Raw genomic sequence first — 20,148 nt, 5'->3', positions numbered from 1 at the left:
ATAAGAAATGTCAAATCAAAATTTAGTCAGTTACTGTCTATATAATAAAAGTTCTAATTTAATAAGTAATATTTGGTTGTTTCCAAATATATAAAGCCAAGTGAGTGTCTAAATTTTTAATAACTATTCAAACTTAGGTCTATTTGTTATACGTAGATACAAATAATTGAAATTTAAAATAACAACTTTAATGTTGGTATTATAGTATTTGTTAATCTTAATGTTCATATAACATATAATAACTATTGAACACAAATAGACGCATAATTAATAAATTGTCATATTTGGTATCTTCAATATGTCTTATTTAAAATATAATCAAAATGATCAAATCATAAGACATGTAAACATTAAAACCAACTTTATTTACTCTCCTAAGTCCTAACTGTCGATCTTATCGTCGATCACGCTTATTTAGCCAAACTCCGGTGTCGATTATATTTGCAGGATTTAATGAAATATCATAGGGATCGATGTAAAATAATGGCCGATTGAAAGAGAGATTTGGGTGATTAAGTTAAAAGGAATTGAATATCAAGGAAACCGGGTATTGAAGTTGAAACAATTGAATATTGGAAAGCTGGTTTTGAACTTAAAGTTAAATGCTTACATTAATTATTAGTAATTTAATTTCTTTTTGATTTTTTTAATTGTTAAGAAAATTAGAGAAGTGTAAGATATATTTGGAAACAAAGGTAATGAGCCAATAGAGAAGAGGCATGTGGAGGCAATCTCATTTGTTTTAATAGCATAGTAGGATGTTTGATGTGGGTCCTAAATTTTGTTTCACGGTTTCGCCCAGAACCACCTATGTGTATATGAATAAATATAATATTTTACTTAAGACCAATCATATATTAAAGGGGCTTTTTAGATTTCTTATTTTTACCTTCTTGTAAATTATTTTTGATATAAGTCCTAAATTATAAGTTACAATATTGTAACTTATCAACTTATTCCCTCACAAATAAATGATCACAAACACCTTTTTAACTTTTTAATAAGTTATAAGTTAGCTAAAATAAGCAATCCCAAATGCTCATTAAATCATCGAAGTGTTACAGATATTCATGCCTTTGTCCATAACGCTAGGGGCTGACATATCGTGTATACCTGATACACGATAACACAGGAAATGTATCTACCTGTACATGACACGAAAAATTATCGTGTACCTGTATCCCAAACACGAACATGAACCTATTACTATCTGGTATACACGATAAGAGACGGCGTTGATGGTCGGAGTTCAGAGGCAATGTTGATGGCCGGAGTTCTAAAGAGGAGTTGATGGCCGAAGAGGGGCTGATGACCGGATAGGGAATGTCATGAGTGGTGATGGTTGAGAAACAGAAAGTGCGAATGGTTTAGGAGTTTAGGGTTTTTGAAAGCATATAATTATATACATATATTTAATTATAAAATATAACCAGGTATTTAACATTTACCTAACAAGCAGTGTTGCAAAAATCCCGACTAGTCAACGATTAATTCCCGATTAATCGCTAGTCCCCACTTCACTGATTAATTTTGGGCTAGTCGGCCAATTAATCGGTCAATGGTCAAATGTGGCCAAAATCGGCGGTTTCCGGTCAAATCCGGCCAAAATCGGCGGTTTCCGGCAAGATTCCGACCAAAATCAGCGGTTTTCGGCGAGATTCCGACCAAAACCAGTGGTTCCGCGTGAGACTTTAACAAAAACTAGCGGATTCAAGCGAGATTCCAGCCAAAATATGTTTTGTGTATGTATAAAACTGGAAATTACATATAAAAATGTGTGCGTGTATGCATAAAACTGAAAATTATGTATTAAAGTCCGATCCGATTAATCCCGATTAATCTCGACTAATCCCGATTAATCGCTAGTCCCCACCCCACCACCCGACTAGCGACTAGCGATTTTTGCAACACAGCTAACAAGTATGTTTGGACACGAAAATTAACAGTTAAATTCGTGTATACTTGTTTGCTACACGGAATGCGTTAAGACCTTACCCGTCACATGTTAAACTCGTGTAGATACGTATTCATATCTCGTGTATAAATTATCAGCCCTACATAACACTTGTTACCCCACTCATGAACCCGCCCAAAACACCCATTTTTCTTGGGCGTTAAGCCACCACTCCCGGTCTAGAAATAAAAAAATATATTTAACCTTTTTGAATTGACAAACACCGAATTAGATATAAAAAATTCTCCATATCCATGGGCCATACCTCCGTTCGTCCAATATAACTCGTCACAATGTTGATTAAGGTTGGCATCATTAATAATTATAATTAATTAATTAACAAACAGTTTACAAATATCCCTCATTTATTAATAAAAAACTAGGATTTAGGCCCGCGCTTCGCGACGGGACCATTGAACCGGAAAAAAACATACGTAAAAACGTTAAACCACGAACGCGTTGCGAGTTAACGTGAATTCATCATGTATCAAGTTACAGCATTGAACTAAACAAAAGAAATAAACTATTCAATGCCAAAATTGTGACACCCGGTAATTTTCCAATCCCATGAACTAAGTAACCAACCTAATAATTAAGTGATTATGAATATTAAGCGCGCCATGATAGAATCAGCGCGGGCATATGTTATATGCGCCCTGCGCGAGCGCGCTATGATAGAATCAGCGCGGGCATATGTTATATGCGCCCTGCGCGAGCACGCTATGTTAGAATCAGCGCGGGCATATGTTATATGCGCCATGCGCGGATGTTTTGGCTTTATGTTTTCATATAACTTAACTTTATGTTGTCTAATGGGTTGACCGCCCCGCTTAATGCTAACGCGGGTACGTCCCAAATCGTTTATGCGCGTGCGGAAAGGGAACTAACCTCCCCGCATGGCGGGAACATTGAGAGCTAATTTGTCTGAAGCTCCAAGATGGAATTGACTTCAACATAACTGATCACTATGTTGAAATACCAAGGCCTCATGGAGAATCTACAAATGAAACTCAACGTCCCTGACTGCGAGAAGGTTACGCACCTACCCGCAGCAAAGAAAAGTCCTTCACGCAGAGGGCTATGCGCGCAAAGTTTCACGCACAAAACACTTAAGTCTATTTCTCAAATGAAAGGGGATTTCCCCCGCCCAGAAGGGACCAGTAGCGTGTTTCAGATATTTTTACTTTTTGACTGCACACCGACAAAAATACCAGAAAAAGCATACTGTAACACGAAAAGTCAACTGTCAGCCGCCCTACTCTCACCAACCACAGACCTGCATGTCCTGTCCAAATCAAATCAGAATCTTTTTACCCACTCCCTAGGACCAATCACCCCCCCATCCCTAAATAAATAATAATAAATCCCATACTTTATCATCATTACACCTAGACATGATAAGATTACAATCCCCTAAATCAAGAGATTGTGTTCCTTTGAGTTTGCCTATAAATATGTAACCACTCTTGACTAAAAATATCACTCAAACACACTACAAATTCCTCTCTTAAAACTGCAAATCTGCACTAATCATCTCTCAAGCATCCGTTTCCATTTTCATTCCTGTCACTAGGTAAGCCGAGACTTTAACCTTGAGATTTACTTTCCTAACCAGCCCTTATATTCTCCGATTTCTTGATCTTAATATATATATTTCTTGTTATTTAATCATATTCTAGACTTTCAATTTCGAGGCTAACACCAAGAAACCCGAATCCCGTTTAATCTCCTAACAAGAATCACAGGTGAGTCTCACAGCCCCTATTTTCACTATTTTCACTGTTTTAAACTGTTTTCGGGGCGAGGGACACGTACTTAAATTATGTTTTATCATGGTACTCTTACAAGTAATGCAAGCGATTATGTGTATAAATTATGTTTCTTTATGGAATATTTTCGAGCAATGCAAATGGTTATCTATGGTTTTCAATGTGAGTGCGCAAGATACGAGTAAGTGATCACTTTACCATTGGAACTCTAAGGGTAGGGACTGCTGTGTTTGATCAACCCACTCGTAGGGGTCGCACCCCTTGCTCAGACGAGTGCCTAGTATGTCACGGGGCAGTACTATGGGATTGAGCCCGCTCGTAGAGGTCGCACCTCTTACACAGACGAGCGCCTTGTTTTCCGGCACAACGTCCGCGCGTAACCCGCGGGACGGTATTACTACTAAGTTATAGTGGCAGCGCCACGGTTTCCAGAAACGTCCGCGCGTAACCCGCGGGACGGTATTATTCGCTCGTAGTGGCAGCGCCACTTGCACAGACGAGCACAGTTCCCAGAAATGATCGCGCGTAACCCGCGGAACGGTTTTATCAAGGATATGTTATCAGAACTATGTTTCAATACGGTTTTACCAAGCATGTGTTTTAATGATGTATGTTTCGGTATAGTTTTATCAAGATTATGATGCAATACGATTTATCAAATCACCGAAACTTGTGAACTCACTCAGTTTATACTGATTCAAACGTTTTTACGTGTCTTTCAGGAGATAACTAGATAGCGCAAGGAGTCACACGTAGAGCACTTCACGCAGAACATCTAAAATTAGCTTTTTGGAAGATTTTAAGTTCTATCCCTTCGACGCGCGCGGTTGTTCCCGCCGCGTAAGGGGATATGGCGCGGAAATCTTCAACGATTTTCATATTTGGATGTTTTTATGTAATTCTAAACAATGTAATGTATTTGTACTAGACATTTCATGCGCAATGGAAATTTTATTTTTTGTTTGCAATGACCTGTGCTTGACTATCAATCCCCACTCGCGCGCGCCCGGCTGTTTCCGCCGTTCAGGGCCGGGTGTGACAGATTGGTATCAGAGCACTGGTTATAGCGAACTAGGAAAAGAAGTTTTAACCTAGACTATAACCGTTGGGGAATCGCATGAAATATTTTTCAAAGAATATTTTCAAAAGAAAAACTACACACACACTTAGGAACACGGGTCACGCAGTGTCTAGTGAATAAGGATAAGAACATTACGTGCTCAGGGTACATGCGCTAAGTTTGATATATTTTCACTCTCTTTTAAAGCGAGAATGCCTCCAGCTAGAGCCAAGGGAATTACCATGACACCTGAGGAACTCGCAGAAATAATCGCGCAGGCGATCGCAACACATGAGGCCAGCAAGGCCGAATCAAGTCAGGGTCGTCAGGAGACCGAAACCCCAGAACCCGAATCAGGAGCTTTGGACAAAGGATGCTCCTATAAGACGTTCATGGCCTGTAAGCCTTGGCCATTCAAGGGCACCGATGGGGCCATTGGGCTCTACAACTGGATCGACAAAATGGAGACGGTTCTCTCCATTAGCGGGTGTAGTGAAAACCAAAAGGTCCTTTACGCGACCTGCATGTTTCAGGAAGCGGCCTCGTCTTGGTGGAAGTTTCAGACGAAAACATTGGGGCAAGAAGTTGCTCTCCACAAGACCTGGGAGGAGCTGAAGGACATGATGATGAGAAAGTTCTGCTCTCGCGCAGAAATCCAGAGTCTGCAGCAGGAATTCTGGAACCACACCATGGTAGGAACTGATATCGACGCCTACAACAACCGTTTCAACGAGCTTTGCCAGTTGGTGCCAGACATGGCAAACACGGAGGAGAAGAAGATAGAGAGGTATATCTTTGGGTTACCTCATGTTGTTAGGGTTCCGCTCAACGCCGCAGCGCCTCCAACCTTTGATGAGGCAGTAGCGCGGGCCATCACCCTTACAAGGGATACGGTCCGTGCGGGCATGCTGACTGTGCGCGGAAACGAGCAGCGAACCTCTGACCCCAAGAGGAAATGGAACTCTCACCACCGAGGGTCCGACTCCAAGCAGCCACCCTTCAAGAAACAGGAGAGCGTAAGGGCTTACGCGATTCAAGCCGCGGAGCCACCGCGAAAAGGATACAGCGGGTCTTACCCATGGTGCGGCAGATGCAAGTTTCACCACGAGGGTGAATGCGCGAGCGTCATGTGCGCCAAATGTAACAAGCCAGGGCACAAGACGATGAATTGCCGTGCCAAAGAAGCGGGAGCGAGCGACAATTGCTACGCATGCGGGAAGCCAGGGCATTTTAGTCGGGATTGCCCGCAAAAGGGAAACCAAGCTCGCGGGAGAGCTTTTGTGATCGGCGCGGGCGAAGCGAAAGAAGAGCCGAATGTGGTAACCGGTACGTTTTTACTTAACGACCATTTTGCATCTGTCTTATTTGATACTGGCGCTGACCTAAGTTTCATATCCACTGAGTTTAAAAGTGTAACATCTGCCCTGATCCGACCCGACCCAGGTACCCGTTTCTCTGACCCGATCTCTCTCTTTTATGATTTAATATTTATTTATACTTATACTTTACTTTTAATAATAATAATATATTTTCCTTCCCGCCTCTTTCTCTCTCTTTCTTTCCGCCGTCCCGTCCTCTTCCTTCTCTCTTTCCGCCTTCTTTTCCCTCTTGTCGCCATCCCGCCCTTGCGCCTTGTTTCCCTCTTTTTCTTCTAACTCTTTGCCTGTCCTTTGTTCCTTCCCGCCTAAGGTTGTCTGCGCAGCTCCACGCGCCAGACCCCTTACAAGGAATCCTGCGTGAAGACCCCCTGTTACAGCGTTACGCGAGACGAACTCTTCTCGCAGCGCGCTAAGAATTGTAATTCTTCTCGCAGCGCGCTGAGAACGGTAGTTCTTCCCGCGACGCGCTAAGGATTTGTAGTTCTTCTCACAGCGCGCTAAGAATCGTAGTTCATCCCTCGACGCGCGAAGAATTTTAGTTCTTCCCGCGGCGCGCTAGGAATTTTAGTTCCTCCCGCGGCGCGCTAAGAAATGTGATTCTTCCCGCGGCGCGCTTAGAAATGTAGTTCTTTCCGCGACGAGTTAAGGTTGGTTCTGTCTGCCTTCGCGCTCGCGCTCTCTTGACCTTCTGTGTCTGCCTTCGCGCTCGAGCTTCTCGCGCTAAACCCTTTGAGTTTTCTTCTGTTTAATCTAGCCGTTGCTTTTGTGTTGTCTTATCTTTTGAGCCGTTGACCTAATCTGCTTTATGTCTGAAAAGCCACTTTTGGCGCAGCATGCGCACCAACCCCATTGGTTGGCAGAAAAAGTGACTGACATTATCTTTGGAGATCTGCTTTTTCCCTGCTTTGACCAGTACCTTTTTCTGATCCGCCCATGCTTTTTACTGTTCCCTGTCAGCCTTTTTCTCTTTTTCCCTGCTGCCATATCTTTTGATATCTTTTGCTTTTGGAATCTTTTACTTTTTGGAGATCTTTTCCCCTTTTCTAGGGATTGTGTTCCCTAGGGTTTCTCTATAAATAATAATGTTATTTTTAACACTACACACACAAAACACTTAATCTCTCCTGTTCTTCCTTGCTCTCTGCCGTTGATCCTCTGCCGCCTCTCTTTGCCTCCGTCTTCCTCCCTGTTCTGCCTTGCTTTTCCGGTATATATATTATATATAATAACTTACTTATTAATTATGCTAACTTATAATCAAGACTTAAAACAAATCGTTAAAACAATAATCTTTAATTATAGGTTAACTTGTGCTTGTTTAAAGTTGGTTCTTGCTTTATCTTACACCGCATCGTTTATCAAGTGAGTAATCTCGTACCTAATCCCTTTTTATTTTTAATGTTTTGGGATGTTCATGTGTTCGTACAAACTTAGAGTCTTAAACTTGTTTATGAACTTTAGTCGCGCAGTATCCCATGTGTTGAGGACGTTTACTTGGCTGTTTATTTGTATGTGTGTATCATTAACCGCTTTGTTCGGCCTATTCCGAAGTTTTCATGGATCCATTAGATGAACACAGGAGACCTATCGTTTACGGTTTTCTTTGTTTACACTTGCACAGATGTTTTCTCGTTTTTGTGCTCAATTGGGAGCACGGATTGAACTATGAACTATGAGCTATGATCTATCTAGGCTTGATCACAATCTGATTGCACCCTTGTTAAACACCAGACATACACGTGTTGCGCGCAGATTTATTGTTATCTATGTATTGTATTAAACTTGATTTCTCACCAACACGCAAGTGTTTGACGTTTTATTTTAACACATGTTCAGGTTTGCTGTAGCTACATTTGGAGCTTGTGGACACGTAGGACGTTTTTACTTTTTGACCTAGATTAAAATGTATCAAGACAAGTTATTATTGTTCGAATATTTTGTCTTATAATATATTGATTTATGTTGATTTATGTTATCTTGTGTTTACGTTGCGCGTGCGTGAATGAATATATTTATTAAATATTGACACCCAATAGTGTCACGAGTAATGAAACAATATGTGGCGCCCCGATGTATAATCCGCCTTTGGTCGGGGTGTTACAGATTGGTATCAGAGCTCGTTGACTTTAGGATAGGTGGTTAGACGTAACGGCCTAGAATACCTAAGAGTCCCTTCTCGCGCATGAGAGAAATCTCATGTTTGCGCGCTTATTGTTAATTACTCGTTATTTATGAATATGCTCGCGCTTGCGCAGTATATGATCTTATGTTTTATTTCGCGATATTTCGATTTTTAATTGAATTTCGATTTTTATTGATTTTTCTTACATATTCGTTTGTTGGATTTGAAAATCCGAAAAGTCATGGTGATACATGAATAGTTGATTTTCAATTTCCATTTACGATTATGTTCTGAGGTTGGAGACTTGAAAAGTCATGGTGATACATGAATTGTCAACCTCCAATACTCATTTTCTTGTATATTTTATATTGAAGATTGAAAAGTCATGGTGATACATGAATCGTCAATCTCCAATACTCGTTTGCCCGTATATTTTAAATTGGGAATTCGGAAAGTCATGGTGATACATGAATTGTCGATTCTTGATTCGAATTTGTTACCTTTATTAAGTCTGCATTTAGGATCATTTATTTTACTTTAACTTTTGATAGTATCTAACTCCGCGAAACCAAGCTTTATAAGGTTATACTTTGCGATAAAACCAAGATATTAACTAAAATTAAAACTTTTATAGAATGCCTCCGCTATCAGCTCGCCATCTCAAGAAGAAAGAAGCCGCGCGCAGACGTTCGCTGCAACGTTCCCAGGAAATGGCCGCCGCAATAGCCCAAGCTTTGAGCCAAAACAATACCAACACCTCTGGTTACAACATTAAGTCCTTTAACGCGGGTAACCCTCCAAAGTTCACAGGTCTTGAAGGAGCCACCGTGATGCTCCAGTGGCTTGAGAAAATAGAAAACACTTTCCTCCACACCCAATGCCCTCCTGACAGACGAACCCTATATGCTTCCAGTGTCCTGGAATCTAGAGCGCTTACATGGTGGAATGGAGTAGCTCATGCGCGTGGCGCAGAAACTGCTTCTAATATGCCCTGGGAGGAATTCAAAGAAATTCTGACGCGAGAATTCTGCCCACCCAACGAAGTTAAGCGCCTGGAGGAAGAATTTTGGAATCTTAAGCAATACAGCGGTGAAGCGCGCGAGTACGCGACGCGTTTCCATGAACTAAGTCTGCTTGTCCCTCACCTTGTTACCCCTTCCCGCCGAGCCATAGAGAAATTCCTTGGGGGTCTCCCCATGGAAATTCAAGATTCTGTATGGGCCAGAAACCCAGTAACCCTCTCTGACGCCATCGAGTTGGCCGCTGTGCTCAGCGACAACCATGTCAGAGCAGGAACCCTGTTCCTGCGGGGAACAGAAAAGACCAAACTCACCAAGACTGTTCCTGAACCAACAGAAACCAAACCAGAACCCTCAAACCGTAACAACCTCAAGCGCAGGCGCAAAGCCTATGCGCTTACCAACCCTCCCATTGTCCAGCAACCCATCTACCAACCTCCAGTTTACACGCCTAACCCTCTGTCAGCCTACCCAACACCTCCTGTAGTCCATAACTATGCCTTAACCAATCCCGCACTCCCTGCCCCGCCACTTAAGAAACCTTACACAGGAAATCAACCCTTTTGCCCAACCTGTAGACTTCACCACCCAACCCAAACCCCGTGTCGACAATGCAACCGATGTGGCCGCGTTGGTCACTCTGCCGAATACTGTAGAGTCCCTCCCGCCAACCCAATTGCGCAAACACCACCAGTCTACCCGCAGAACCCACAACCAACCTACCAAAACCCACGACCCAGGTCGTGCTATAACTGCGGTGATCCCAGTCATTTCCGGAACGCGTGCCCGAGACTACAAGTGCAAATCACACAAGCGAATCCGGTGAACCAGATTTCGAACCAAGTGACACGCGGACGAGCTTTTAACATAACCGCGCACCAAGCGCAAGCGAATAATGACGTAGTTAATGGTACATTTTTGCTTAACGGATTTTATGCTTCTGTACTTTTTGATACTGGCGCTGATCGAAGTTTTATTTCTCGCGCGTTTGAGCAGAAGCTTGCGCGACCGCGCAGCGATTTAAAAGAGAATTTTTCAGTGAATTGGCTAATGGCGAAACTGTTTTAATTAACTCTGTGATTAAAGATTGCACGCTTAACCTTAACGAAAACGATTTTCTGATCGACCTCATCCCCATGCCTCTTGGAAGCTTTGATGTTATTATTGGTATGGACTGGCTTACGCATAATCGCGCCGAAGTTATTTGCGCCAAGAAGATGATTCGCATACCTCGAGAAAATGGTGATCTTCACATCTACGGCGAAAAACCCTCCAGTGGTCTTAAACTTATGTCTTGCGCCGAAGCCCAAAGACTCATGCGGAAAAGGTGTATTGCATTTTTAGCCCATGTGGTTAAACCTGATGAAGGAAAGAAGAAGCTTCGCGATATCCCTGTTGTGCGTGATTTTCCTGAAGTTTTTCCTGATGATCTTCCTGGTATCCCTCCCGCTCGTGAAGTCGAGTTCCGTATTGATCTTGTCCCTGGTGCTTCCCCCGTAGCTAAATCTCCTTACCGTCTTGCGCCCGCTGAGATGCAAGAATTGGCAAGCCAACTTCAAGAGTTGACTGCTAAAGGATTCATTCGCCCTAGCTCTTCGCCCTGGGGTGCTCCGGTGTTGTTCGTTAAAAAGAAAGATGGATCGTTTCGCATGTGTATTGATTACCGCGAGTTGAACAAACTCACCATTAAAAACCGGTATCCCTTACCGCGTATTGACGACCTCTTTGATCAACTCCAAGGTGCCTCTTGTTTCTCGAAGATTGATCTCCGCTCTGGCTATCACCAGTTGCGCATCCGCGATGAAGATGTTCCGAAGACTGCTTTTCGAACTCGTTATGGCCATTTTGAATTCTTGGTCATGTCCTTCGGTTTAACCAACGCACCCGCCGTTTTCATGGATCTAATGAATCGGGTGTGTAGGCCTTTCTTGGATAAATTCGTGATCGTGTTTATCGATGACGTTCTGATTTATTCTAAGACCAAGGCCGAGCATGAGCAACATCTTCGGTTGGTGTTGCAAAAGCTTCGAACCGAGCAGCTCTTTGCCAAGCTTTCCAAGTGTGAATTCTGGTCGGATGAAGTACAGTTTCTTGGCCATGTTGTGAACAATATGGGTATTCATGTCGACCCATCCAAAATTGAAGCAATCAAGAACTGGGTTACGCCATCCACTCCTTCTGAGATCCGTTCCTTTCTGGGCTTAGCTGGTTACTACCGGCGATTTATTTCGAACTTCTCAAAGATCGCATTGCCTTTAACAGCTCTAACGCACAAAGGTAAACCGTACATTTGGGGCTCGAAGCAAGAAGAAGCCTTTCTAACGCTCAAGCGATTGTTGTGTGAAGCTCCTGTCCTTGCGCTACCTGAGGGTAATGATGATTTTGTCGTGTACTGCGATGCCTCCAACCAAGGTCTCGGTTGTGTTCTTATGCAACGAGGCAAGGTTATCGCTTACGCATCAAGGCAACTTAAGGTTCACGAAAAGAATTATACAACTCACGACCTCGAATTAGGCGCAGTTGTTTTTGCCTTGAAGATCTGGAGACACTACCTTTATGGTACTAAGTGTATCCTCTACACTGACCATAAAAGCCTTCAGCATATCTTTGATCAGAAGGAACTTAACATGAGGCAACGCCGATGGAACGAACTCATCAGCGATTACGATTGTGAGATCCGGTATCATCCTGGTAAGGCTAATGTGGTAGCCGATGCGCTCAGCCGCAAACCCTGCCAGCTTAACTGTATCTTGCCGCGCACGCAGCTTCACTTTGCGCCGATTCAGAGCAATCTTGAATCACGCATTCGCGACGCGCAGCGCGCATCCATCAGTAATGATAATCTTCGCGCCGAGTTAGCGTGTGGCGCGGAAGCGCACTTTGTCCCTAATCTGAGTGGAATTCTCTGCTATCTTAATCGCATCTGGATTCCCTGTGATGAGAATCTTCGCGCTGATATCCTGAGTGAAGCGCACAAATCTCGGTATTCCGTTCATCCCGGCGCTGATAAGATGTACAAGGATTTGCGCATTACTTATTGGTGGCCCGGTATGAAAAAGGATATTACTGTGTTCGTAGCTAAATGCCTGACTTGTTCTAAGGTAAAAGCCGAACACCAACGCCCATCTGGTTTGCTCGAACAACCAGAGATTCCTACGTGGAAATGGGAATGTGTAGCGATGGACTTTATTACCAAGTTACCTTTGACAGCAAGCAAACATGATAGCATTTGGGTAATAGTGGATCGTTTGACTAAGTCTGCTCACTTTCTGCCCATTCGTGAAAACTACCGTGTTGAGCAACTCGCGCAGCTTTATGTCAAGGAAATTGTCTGCCGCCATGGTACTCCTTTGAGCATCATATCCGATCGCGATGGCCGTTTTATATCTCGCTTTTGGAAATCTCTCCAATCTGCGCTAGGAACTCGCTTGGACATGAGTACGGCATATCATCCTCAGACTGACGGTCAGTCTGAGCGAACTATTCAAACTCTTGAGGATATGCTCCGATCTTGTGTTCTTGATTTTGGAGGTAATTGGGATTCACACCTGCCTTTGATTGAGTTCTCTTATAATAACAGCTATCATTCCAGTATCGGTATGGCCCCATTTGAAGCACTTTACGGTCGTAAGTGCCGCTCCCCGATTTGTTGGAGCGAAGTGGGAGAAGCTCAAATCACAGGACCCGAACTTGTTCAAGAGACAACCGATAAAATCGCCAAGATCTGTGATCATCTGCTGACTGCCAGAAGCCGACAGAAGAGTTACGCAGATCGTAGGCGGAAGCCTCTCGAATTTCAAGTTGGTGATCTTGTCCTCCTCAAAGTGTCGCCCTGGAAGGGTGTTGTCCGCTTTGGGAAGAAAGGTAAGCTTGCTCCTCGTTATGTTGGTCCATTTAAGATTCTCGCGCGCGTAGGAAAAGTTGCCTACAGACTAGACCTGCCGCCCGCGCTCAGTAATGTGCATCCAACGTTCCATGTATCCAATCTCAAGAAATGTTTAGCTGACGAGAACCTTCACATTCCACTTGATGAAGTTCAAGTTGATGAATCTATGCATTTCGTTGAGAAGCCTGTTGAGATTATGGATCGCGAGGTTAAGCAAACCAAGCGCAGTCGTATCCCTATTGTTAAAGTTCGCTGGGAGTCCAAGCGCGGAGCCGAGTTTACATGGGAAAGGGAAGATCAAATGAAGATCAAGTACCCGCACCTGTTCTCTGCGCAACCTACTTCGAGATAAATTTCGGGACGAAATTTCTTAAAGTAGGGGAGACTGTAACATCTGCCCTGATCCGACCCGACCCAGGTACCCGTTTCTCTGACCCGATCTCTCTCTTTTATGATTTAATATTTATTTATACTTATACTTTACTTTTAATAATAATAATATATTTTCCTTCCCGCCTCTTTCTCTCTCTTTCTTTCCGCCGTCCCGTCCCTCTTCCTTCTCTCTTTCCGCCTTCTTTTCCCTCTTGTCGCCATCCCGCCATTGCGCCTTGTTTCCCTCTTTTTCTTCTAACTCTTTGCCTGTCCTTTGTTCCTTCCCGCCTAAGGTTGTCTGCGCAGCTCCACGCGCCAGACCCCTTACAAGGAATCCTGCGTGAAGACCCCCTGTTACAGCGTTACGCGAGACGAACTCTTCTCGCAGCGCGCTAAGAATTGTAATTCTTCTCGCAGCGCGCTGAGAACGGTAGTTCTTCCCGCGACGCGCTAAGGATTTGTAGTTCTTCTCACAGCGCGCTAAGAATCGTAGTTCATCCCTCGACGCGCGAAGAATTTTAGTTCTTCCCGCGGCGCGCTAGGAATTTTAGTTCCTCCCGCGGCGCGCTAAGAAATGTGATTCTTCCCGCGGCGCGCTTAGAAATGTAGTTCTTTCCGCGACGAGTTAAGGTTGGTTCTGTCTGCCTTCGCGCTCGCGCTCTCTTGACCTTCTGTGTCTGCCTTCGCGCTCGAGCTTCTCGCGCTAAACCCTTTGAGTTTTCTTCTATTTAATCTAGCCGTTGCTTTTGTGTTGTCTTATCTTTTGAGCCGTTGACCTAATCTGCTTTATGTCTGAAAAGCCACTTTTGGCGCAGCATGCGCACCAACCCCATTGGTTGGCAGAAAAAGTGACTGACATTATCTTTGGAGATCTGCTTTTTCCCTGCTTTGACCAGTACCTTTTTCTGATCCGCCCATGCTTTTTACTGTTCCCTGTCAGCCTTTTTCTCTTTTTCCCTGCTGCCATATCTTTTGATATCTTTTGCTTTTGGAATCTTTTACTTTTTGGAGATCTTTTCCCCTTTTCTAGGGATTGTGTTCCCTAGGGTTTCTCTATAAATAATAATGTTATTTTTAACACTACACAAACAAAACACTTAATCTCTCCTGTTCTTCCTTGCTCTCTGCCGTTGATCCTCTACCGCCTCTCTTTGCCTCCGTCTTCCTCCCTGTTCTGCCTTGCTTTTCCGGTATATATATTATATATAATAACTTACTTATTAATTATGCTAACTTATAATCAAGACTTAAAACAAATCGTTAAAACAATAATCTTTAATTATAGGTTAACTTGTGCTTGTTTAAAGTTGGTTCTTGCTTTATCTTACACCGCATCGTTTATCAAGTGAGTAATCTCGTACCTAATCCCTTTTTATTTTTAATGTTTTGGGATGTTCATGTGTTCGTACAAACTTAGAGTCTTAAACTTGTTTATGAACTTTAGTCGCGCAGTATCCCATGTGTTGAGGACGTTTACTTGGCTGTTTATTTGTATGTGTGTATCATTAACCGCTTTGTTCGGCCTATTCCGAAGTTTTCATGGATCCATTAGATGAACACGGGAGACCTATCGTTTACGGTTTTCTTTGTTTACACTTGCACAGATGTTTTCTCGTTTTTGTGCTCAATTGGGAGCACGGATTGAACTATGAACTATGAGCTATGATCTATCTAGGCTTGATCACAATCTGATTGCACCCTTGTTAAACACCAGACATACACGTGTTGCGTGCAGATTTATTGTTATCTATGTATTGTATTAAACTTGATTTCTCACCAACACGCAAGTGTTTGACGTTTTATTTTAACACATGTTCAGGTTTGCTGTAGCTACATTTGGAGCTTGTGGACACGTAGGACGTTTTTACTTTTTGACCTAGATTAAAATGTACCAAGACAAGTTATTATTGTTCGAATATTTTGTCTTATAATATATTGATTTATGTTGATTTATGTTATCTTGTGTTTACGTTGCGCGTGCGTGAATGATATATTTATTAAATATTGACACCCAATAGTGTCACGAGTAATGAAACAATATGTGGCGCCCCGATGTATAATCCGCCTTTGGTCGGGGTGTTACAAAAAGCTCCCTAGGCTTAGCGACCAGTAGGCTAGACACGCCTTATACTATAGAACTAGCCAATGGTAGGCAGATATGCGCGAACGAGAGGACTGAGCAATGTGTATTAGTCATGGGAGGTCACGGGTTCAATATTAACTTGTTGCCGATAGACTTGGGAAGTTTTGACATTGTGGTAGGTATGGATTGGTTAGTCGAGAACCACGCGGAGGTTATTTGCCATGAGAAGCAGGTTCGGATCCCACTGTTGAACGGAGAAACCTTGGTAATTCAAGGGGAAAGAAGTGGAGTTGCGACAAAACTCATTTCGTGTCTAAAGGCGCGCAAGTGCCTGAGGAAAGGATGCTACGCCTTCCTGGCGCACGTTGTGGAAAAGAAAGGAGATGAGCGAAGGGTTGAAGACTTACCAGTGGTGCGCGAATTTCCCGAAGTTTTTCCTGAAGAATTGCCCGGATTACCGCCGCCGCGACAAGTCGAGTTTCGAATTGATTTGGTCCCAGGAGCTGCGCCAGTAGCTCGAGCGCCCTATCGATTAGCCCCATCTGAGATGCAAGAGCTATCCAATCAGTTGCAGGAACTTTTGGATAAGGGTTTCATACGCCCGAGCTTTTCACCTTGGGGAGCCCCAGTGCTTTTTGTGAAGAAGAAGGATGGTTCATTCAGAATGTGTATTGACTACAGGGAGCTGAACAAGCTGACAGTCAAGAATCGGTACCCCTTACCGAGGATTGACGACTTATTTGACCAGTTGCAGGGATCCAGTTATTATTCGAAGATAGATCTACGGTCAGGATACCACCAACTTAGGGTCCATGAGGAAGACGTGCCGAAGACAGCCTTCCGAACTAGATACGGCCATTATGAGTTCTTAGTGATGCCTTTCGGGCTAACTAATGCGCCGGCTGTATTCATGGATCTGATGAACCGTGTGTGCAAACCATACTTGGATAAATTTGTAATTGTGTTTATAGATGATATTCTGATTTACTCCCAAACCAAAGCTGAGCATGAACAGCACCTGAGATTGATTTTGGAATTATTGAAGAAGGAAAAGTTGTATGCAAAGTTTTCTAAATGTGAGTTTTGGCTTAGAGAGGTTCACTTTCTCGGTCACGTTGTAAACGAGAAGGGAATACACGTCGATCCTTCCAAGGTTAAAGCCATCGAGAATTGGGAAGCGCCAAAAACCCCAACTGAGGTGAGGCAATTCCTAGGACTAGCTGGCTACTATCGACGTTTCATTGAGAACTTCTCCAAGATAGCTTTACCTCTGACTGCGCTAACCCAGAAAGATAAGAAGTTTGTTTGGGGCGAGAACCAGGAAGCGGCATTTCAAATGTTAAAACAAAAATTATGTAGTGCGCCAATTTTGTCTCTGCCCGAGGGGACAGACGACATGGTCGTCTACTGCGACGCTTCACATCAAGGACTCGGATGTGTCCTTATGCAGAGAAACAAAGTCATAGCGTATGCCTCGCGCCAACTCAAGGTCAATGAAAGGAACTACACAACGCATGATCTGGAACTTGGAGCAGTTGTCTTCGCGCTAAAGATTTGGCGCCATTACCTCTATGGTACAAAGTGTATAATCTTTACGGATCACAAGAGCCTTCAACACATATTTGATCAGAAGGATTTAAACATGAGACAACGAAGATGGGTTGAGTTATTGAATGATTATGATTGTGAAATAAAGTATCATCCTGGAAAGGCGAATGTGGTAGCAGACGCTCTAAGTAGGAAAGAGCGAGCAAGGACGCTACGAGTTAAGGCTCTAAGATTGACCATTCGCGCAGATCTCACTACCCGCATCCGAGAAGCTCAACAAGAAGCCTTGAAACCAGAGTTTGTCAAAAACGAATCCCTTGGGGGTATGATTAAGGATTTGGAGCTCAAAGAGAACGACACTCGATATTTTGCTAACCGCATATGGGTCCCTCTCAAGGGAGGATTGCGCGAGCAAGTGCTAAGCGAGGCTCACAAAACGCGGTATTCCATCCATCCAGGCGCAGACAAGATGTACCAAGACGTTAAAGCGCTGTATTGGTGGCCCAATCTGAAGGGCGACATCGCGACGTATGTCAGTAAGTGCCTGACGTGTTCGAAGGTGAAGGCGGAATACCAGAAGCCGTCGGGGTTGCTTCAGCAGCCAGAAATTCCCATGTGGAAGTGGGAACAAATCTCCATGGACTTCATTACCAAACTGCCAAGGACACCTGGGGGTTACAACACGATCTGGGTTATTGTAGACCGGCTAACTAAATCAGCACACTTCCTGCCGATCAAGGAAACCGATAAGATGGAAAAGTTAGCGCGATTGTATATTCGAGAAGTAGTTTCAAAACACGGAGTCCCGGTATCCATCATTTCTGATAGAGATAGTCGTTTCACCTCAAGATTTTGGAGATCGTTACAAGGGGCTTTAGGTACTCGTCTTGACATGAGTACGGCTTATCATCCCCAAACGGATGGACAAAGCGAGCGAACAATTCAAACATTAGAAGATATGTTGCGCGCGTGCGCAATCGATTTCGGAGGTAGCTGGGATACTCATCTCCCATTGGTTGAGTTTTCATACAACAACAGTTATCACACAAGCCTCAAGGCTGCGCCGTTTGAAGCCTTATATGGGCGCAAGTGTAGATCCCCACTGTGCTGGGCTGAAGTGGGTGACAAGCAAATGACTGGTCCAGAATTGATCCAAGAAACAACGGACAAGATTTTTCAGATACGGGATCGCCTTAAGGCAGCGCGCGACCGACAGAAAAGCTATGCAGATGTGAGAAGAAAGCCATTGGAGTTTCAAGTAGGGGATAGAGTACTTTTAAAAGTCTCTCCTTGGAAAGGAGTCCCCCGTTTCGGCAAGCGAGGAAAGTTAAATCCGCGCTACATTGGACCATTTGAGATCCTGGAAAGGATCGGTCCAGTTGCTTATAAACTCCATTTACCCGCCGAACTTAGTGGAGTTCATGATACGTTTCATGTGTCCAACCTCAAGAAGTGCTTATCCGACGAAACGTTAATTTTACCGTTGGACGAGATTCACATCGATAAACAACTACACTTCGTAGAAGAGCCTTTAGCAGTAACCGATTGGAAAGAGCAAAAGTTGCGAAGAAGCCGAATCAAGTTAGTAAAGGTTCAATGGAACTCAAGGCGTGGGCCTGAATTCACTTGGGAAAGAGAAGACCAAATGCGCAAGAAATACCCACACCTCTTCCAAGGAATAACTCCTACCAGCAACGTCTCCTAAATTTCGGGACGAAATTCTCTTAACAGGGGGAGAATGTGACACCCGGTAATTTTCCAATCCCATGAACTAAGTAACCAACCTAATAATTAGGTGATTATGAATATTAAGCGCGCCATGATAGAATCAGCGCGGGCATATGTTATATGCGCCCTGCGCGAGCGCGCTATGATAGAATCAGCGCGGGCATATGTTATATGCGCCCTGCGCGAGCACGCTATGTTAGAATCAGCGCGGGCATATGTTATATGCGCCATGCGCGGATGTTTTGGCTTTATGTTTTCATATAACTTAACTTTATGTTGTCTAATGGGTTGACCGCCCCGCTTAATGCTAAGGCGGGTACGTCCCAAATCGTTTATGCGCGTGCGGAAAGGGAACTAACCTCCCCGCATGGCGGGAACATTGAGAGCTAATTTGTCTGAAGCTCCAAGATGGAATTGACTTCAACATAACTGATCACTATGTTGAAATACCAAGGCCTCATGGAGAATCTACAAATGAAACTCAACGTCCCTGACTGCGAGAAGGTTACGCACCTACCCGCAGCAAAGAAAAGTCCTTCACGCAGAGGGCTATGCGCGCAAAGTTTCACGCACAAAACACTTAAGTCTATTTCTCAAATGAAAGGGGATTTCCCCCGCCCAGAAGGGACCAGTAGCGTGTTTCAGATATTTTTACTTTTTGACTGCACACTGACAAAAATACCAGAAAAAGCATACTGTAACACGAAAAGTCAACTGTCAGCCGCCCTACTCTCACCAACCACAGACCTGCATGTCCTGTTCAAATCAAATCAGAATCTTTTTACCCACTCCCTAGGACCAATCACCCCCCCCCCATCCCTAAATAAATAATAATAAATCCCATACTTTATCATCATTACACCTAGATATGATAAGATTACAATCCCCTAAATCAAGAGATTGTGTTCCTTTGAGTTTGCCTATAAATATGTAACCATTCTTGACTAAAAATATCACTCAAACACACTACAAATTCCTCTCTTAAAACTGCAAATCTGCACTAATCATCTCTCAAGCATCCGTTTCCATTTTCATTCCTGTCACTAGGTAAGCCGAGACTTTAACCTTGAGATTTACTTTCCTAACCAGCCCTTAATTCTCCGATTTCTTGATCTTAATATATATATTTCTTGTTATTTAATCATATTCTAGACTTTCAATTTCGAGGCTAACACCAAGAAACCCGAATCCCGTTTAATCTCCTAACAAGAATCACAGGTGAGTCTCA

The sequence above is a fragment of the Bidens hawaiensis genome, unplaced genomic scaffold (assembly GCF_021521415.1).
Source record: "Bidens hawaiensis isolate Kalapana, Puna unplaced genomic scaffold, B.hawaiensis_p1.1 tig00017358_1, whole genome shotgun sequence".
Taxonomy (NCBI): Eukaryota; Viridiplantae; Streptophyta; class Magnoliopsida; order Asterales; family Asteraceae; genus Bidens; species Bidens hawaiensis.
This window is presented reverse-complemented; position numbering follows the sequence as displayed.